This window comes from Muscardinus avellanarius (genome assembly GCF_963383645.1).
Source record: "Muscardinus avellanarius genome assembly, chromosome: 11".
Classification (NCBI taxonomy): domain Eukaryota; kingdom Metazoa; phylum Chordata; class Mammalia; order Rodentia; family Gliridae; genus Muscardinus; species Muscardinus avellanarius.
Window position 1 is genome coordinate 83,567,193 of NC_137797.1, and position 6,000 is coordinate 83,573,192.

The 6,000-nt window shown below is 40.0% G+C and overlaps 1 pseudogene across 1 annotated transcript in view; it reads left to right on the top strand.

Moving 5' to 3' along the window:
* The window catches only part of LOC308269557 (thrombospondin-4-like), a 69,302-nt pseudogene extending 64,429 nt beyond the window's left edge, over window positions 1–4,873 (top strand). The window contains exon 3 of the transcript in view: window positions 3,208–4,873. The product of the transcript in view is annotated as a thrombospondin-4-like (transcript). The remainder of the gene's footprint in view (window positions 1–3,207) is intronic.
* The last annotated feature ends 1,127 nt before the right edge of the window (window positions 4,874–6,000 follow it).

The following is a 6,000-nucleotide window of genomic DNA, read 5'->3' on the forward strand; positions in this document are numbered from 1 at the left end:
CCTTCCATTTGTGCTCTATTTTTTTAACCAGATTACAATTTTTTCTGTATAACTAGTCAGACAGTACAGACTGTCAGAACATCAATCTAATTAATTCAAATATATGAATGGAATTAGTGACACTCCTCATAAACTCTGCCTTTTATATCATAAAACTGCGAAGGTTAACTTAATTTACCCTGTCATAATCAAAAGCATTCTATCGGCCACCTCATTTTAATTAAAGCTCTTTGAGACTCTTTTGATGCCAGAAAAGATCCTAGATTTGCTTTATGAGGAGCATAATTAAAATTGTCAGTCCTCAAATGCCAACGTGCAGGAGAGCGAAAAGGAATGTGTCGCTTTTGGTTTCTTTTTAATTGAGGCATTAAAAGGATTAAATGTAGATGAGGTATATACAAGTGTTTGATGTGCAAAGTGTGAGGGAATCTTTGTGATGAAAAGGATTGCATAAGTGCAAGTTATTATCATATATTTTCAAACCAATGGGGAAAATTATTTGGGAAGAAAATAGAAACAATGAGAAGGAATGGAGGCTAAGGCTCCTTTGACTTTCTACTCCTATCCACATGGCCAAACAAAAGCTATCCTCCCTATTAGAGGAACATATTAATAATTGGTCAATTATTTCTATTATTTTCTGCTGCTATTGCAATTCTTCTGCTTCTAAACTTGACCATAATCCTTGGAATTTTGCAAGCTTTTGATGAGACCTGTGAAAATAAGGACTTTGAATTTGATGGTAGAGAGATGGTTGAGATAGTTGTTTTGTCGTGCTTATTTTAAAGTGCCAAACAAATTTAAATATCTTTGTATAGGAGAAAGATATTGAAAACAGTGTTTACCAAGAATATTAACACTCAAATGCATTGACAAGAAAGGAAATCAGAAAGTATCATCATTCAGTAAACAAAAATTAAGCACTAAATAACTGTTCTTGAGTTTTTGTATGTACCAAATATTTAAAGTACCAAACATTTGAGTTATATAAGATTCCCTTGGATCAGAAGTGTTAGATGAGTTAGATACAATTCTTCCTTTATGAATATCACTTTTTTAAAGGAAGTTCATATAGATTTTATTAAAACTGGGAGCCAGAAATTAAATTTAAGAGAATCTGATTTTAAGGTTATTTATTTATTTTTATTATTAATGGTAATTCTACAAGTTCAACCTCCCAATTATATCTTTTCCAACAAGAGAGAAAAAGTCAAGATGGATATATTTAAGAAAAAAGTCTCAGGATTCAGGAAGCAAGAATAAGAAAACCTTAAGAATTCCTTTTAAGGGGAAGATGGCGACCGAGAAAAGCAGTGTTTATGAGTCCAGCTAACACTCGATCTCTATTGCCACAAAAGCAGGGCTTTTCATAGCCAGAAAACACTATTACCAAAGAAATAAAAAATGTAAACACAAGGGACAGAGAAAAGAAGACTAGAAGAACAACCAGACACCAGAAAAGAAACCAGCCTGCATTGCAGAACTGTACCGGTGCCATCATGCCTCACAGCACCAGGCTCCAGAGAGGAAAGGTAAACAAGGAGCTGAAGTGAGCAGCTGTGGATCATTCAGGTGTAATTCAGCAGTTCTTTCAGTGCAAGGAATGTCTAAAACTACCATTGGCCAAGCTCATCACACCTTCCAGGGACTCAGAACAGAACTCAAAACCAGAAAAGAAATATACCAGCCTTACAGCTGAGGGTGTGGCAGCAGCACCATATTGCCATCAGCAGTGGTGAGTTCACCACTCCTGCGACAGCTCTGGATTAGCGCACACAATAACTGTAAGTAAAATTGCGGCCCCTACAGGAGAAATCCCAGCATTGCACCACCAGGGACTTGCACAGCTTTGATAATCTCCCTGGGTCTGAGATTTTGCAGTCCAAACCAGTGAAGGAGTAGTGCTGGCAAAGATACCACACCCTAGTCTCAGCTCCCAGTGGAAAATATGCCCAGCTTGGCACCCCCATGGTCTCATGCAGTCTTGATTAACTCTTTGGGTCTGAGACATTATACTACAATCTAGTAAAGGAGTAGTGGCAGCTGAGATTACACAAAGCAAGATCCAGAGCACCCGAAGTGAAGTCGTGGTGGCCCAGGGAAGAACCCAGAGAAGGCACAAACTTCTGAAATCATAGGAAAGAGGAACAAAAATAGAACAATGAATGCCCACAACCCCATAATATCAGAACCTGATAACACAGAAATTCAGATAGTTCAAGAAGATCAAATCAGGAATATAACTGTAGAAATAATACAGGACTTTGAAAAGAATTTAGAGAATCTAAAAGAAATAAAGGATGCAATCATTGATGTAAAGGCATCAATTCAAACTATAAACAATAGATTAGACCACATGGAGAATAGAATCTTGCTCCTAGAAGATGATCACTCCAAAAACAAATGCATAATTTATAACTTAGAAAAAAATCAGACAGCAGGAATCTGACATTGAAGAAATATGGGCCCATTTTAAGAGAGCTAACCTAAAAATAGAGGAGGGAAAAGAAGGTGAAACCAAAGGGATCAATAATCTCTTCAAAGAAATAATAGCAGAAAAGTTTCCAAACATAGAGCAAGAGGTTAATACACAGGTCCAGGAAACTTATAGAAATCCCTTTAGACAGGATTGGAGAAAAGGTTCCCCATGGCATATAATTGTCAAAATGACCAATGTAGAAGCCAAGCAGAGAATCTTAAAGGCAATAAAAACAAAATGCCAAGTGACATGTACAGGCAAACCAATTAGAATCACTACAGACTTCCCAAACCAAGTCATGAAAGCCAGAAGGGCTTGGAGTAACATATTCCAAACTCTGATAGAAAACAACTTCCAGCCAAAAATTTCCTACCCAGCAAAACTACCTATCAAATTAGATGGGGAAATAAGAAGCTTCCATGATAAACAGAAACCAAAGGAATTTATGTCTTCAAAACCAGCGCTAGAGAAAATACTCAAAGAGATTAACTACAAAGAAGAAATAGGTAATACACACCAGAACCCGAGAAACAAGATTTTCCATCCAGCAGACAACTAAGAAAAGAAGAATAAACAGTATTTTAAACAGAAATAAAATCTTAACATGTTAGGAATTAAGTTATCTCTCAATAATCACACTGAATGTAAATGGCCTCAATTCCCCAATAAAAATACATAAAGTGGGAAAATGGATTAAAAACTGAAATCCATCCATCTGCTGCTTACAGAAAACATACTTTACAAGTAAAGATAGTAACAAACTCAAGGTAAAGAGCTGGAGCAAGTACTTCTTGGAAGAGCTGAAGTGGTGGTACAAGGCTCGCTGATCCAGGTGGCCAGTCTGCAAGACTGCTTCCTGCAGCAGAGTGAGCCACTGGTCACCAGGAGCACAGGAGATTTTAATTGACAGTTCTTGGGTCAAATGACACAGTTGCACAAGCTCCTGGGGTAAGTGAAGGATCTTCTGAGACAGAAGGTCAAGGAGATATCATTTATGTGAAACACCATCGCCAAATGCCAGGCTTGAGGTCCTCTCAGCTTTCAGTCTCCAACTCCAAACACCCTGGTGTTGCCAGCACTCCCTGCGCCCCCAGCATGCCCACCGCACCGGTGTGACTCCAACCTGTGTTTCTGAGGAGTCCCATGTACTGACACAAGAGACGGCTTCCACTGTGGACCCTGTCCTAAGGGCTACACAGGGAATGGCATCAGCTGCTCTGATGTTGAGTGCAGATACCACCCATGGTGCAAGGTGTTGGGATCAATTTTGCCAAGTCAAATAAGCAGGTGTGTACTGAAGTTGATGAATGTCAAAATGGAGTCTGTGTTCTCAATTCTATCTGCATTAGCACATTGGGTTTTTATCGCTGCGGGCCTTGCAAACCAGGGTACACTGGTGATCAGATGAGGGGCTGCAGAACAGAAAGAAACTTTAGGAATCCAGAACTAAACCCTTGGAGTGTGAATGCTCAGTGTGTTGAAGAGAGGCAGGGGGATATCACCTGAATGTGCGGAGTTGCGTGGGCTGGTGCTGGCTATGTGTGCGGAAAAGATGTGGACATCGACAGTTACCCCGATGAAGAACTTCCGTGCTCTTCCAGGAACTGCAGGAAGGACAACTACAAGTATGTGCCAAACTCTGGCCAGGAAGATGCAAACAGAGACGGCATTGGAGATGCTTGTGACGAGGATGCTGATGGAGATAGGATCCTGAATGAGCAGGATAACTGTGTCCTGACTCACCATGTGGACCAACCAAAGGAACAGTGATAAAGATATCTTTGGCAATGCCTGTGATAACTGCTGAACTGTCTTAAATAATGACCAAAGAGACACTGATGGGGATGGAAAAGGAGATGCCTGTGATGATGACATGGATGGAGATGGATTAAGAAACATTTTAGACAACTGTCTCAAAGTTCCCAATCGTGACCAGAGGGACAAGGATGGAGATGGTGTGGGGGATGTTTGTGACAGCTGTCCTGACATCAGCAACCATAACCAGTCTGATGTGGATAATGATCTGGTTGGGACTTCTGTGGCACCAAACAGGACAATGATGGTGATGGCCACCAGGACAGCACAGACAAGTGCCCCACCATTATCAACAGTGCCTATCTAGACACTAATAAGGATGGAATTGGTGATAAGTGTGATGATGACGATGACAACGATGGGATCCCAGACCTGGTGCTCCCTGGACCCAACAACTGCTGGCAGGTCCCCAACCCAGCCAAGGAGGACAGAAACAGTGATGGGGTGGGAGACATCTGTGAGAATGACTTTGACCAGGACCAGGTCATTGACTGGATTGATTTCTGCCTGGAGAATGCAGAGGTCACCCTGACTGACTTTAAGCTTCATATTCTTCATGTTTTTAAGGTCTTTATTTGATCCAAGAGTACATAAAATCTGAGCTTATGGTTTCTATTTTCAATATTATCTAATCTACTGAGGAATTTAGCTATTTATTTAACACATACATATTTATCTAAGTCAAGACTTATCTCATCCATGTACCTGCTTAGTAACATTTAAGAAACCAGATCAAGATGATTCCCAAACTCAGCCCCTGTCTTGCTTTCAGCTGGTATTAAAATGTTATTGTTTATGCTCTCCATATGAACAATCTTACTAACTACTGGGTTGGTGAAAACAAACAAATCATCCCAGATACATTTTAGAACACTTCAGGTGTCCTGGTGTACACAGACAACTGAAAACCTCCACCGAGAAGGTTGACAGACCCGATGGTTAGGTGTGAGACTAGAGTACCTGCCTTGTCTCTAAAGAACATATAGTGCTGCAGTCATATGGTAAATATATTCTTACTGCTATGAAAAAATGAAAAACAACAAGGCAGAGTTCATTATCTAGGTACACAATTTGGATACAGATCTGGGATTCTAGCAGGGGATTGTTAAGAAGGAAGGAAACTAAGAACAAGGGCACAAAAGAAAACTATTACCCTTTCTATTCCCCATCCCCATTCCACCACCTAACAATAATTATCTTCTAAGAGTTATATACATATGATCTTAATTCTTACAATAATCAAACAAGGTACATACTATCACTATCTTCACTTTTAAATGGAAGCCACTAAGGCACACAAAAGAGGTAATTGCCTTGTCTCAGACACAAAGCCAACAAATGACTGAAACAGTATTTCTAGAAGTCTGGCTCTTCTCAACCTGAGTATGATAGGACCTCTTTCATCTGTTTCACTTTATTATCAAATATTAGCAAGTGTCCACAGACTATAGGCCTATGAAGGACAGAAAAAGAGGGGGCTGAGTTGTTCTTCATTATTTTTCCCTAGAAATAATCTGCACCCTGCAGGGGAAGACATATGTCAAGTAGACAGTGCAGATTGATCACCTCCGCACTGCCAGAAGATTGCCCAGAGCAAAGGCAAGCCATGTGTGAGCTCCTTTCCTTATGCCAGTATCAAGGCAGAGAACATGCTATTTTATCATGTATCTTTAAGCAGTTCTGGAATTTCCCTCTAAGGATCTGGA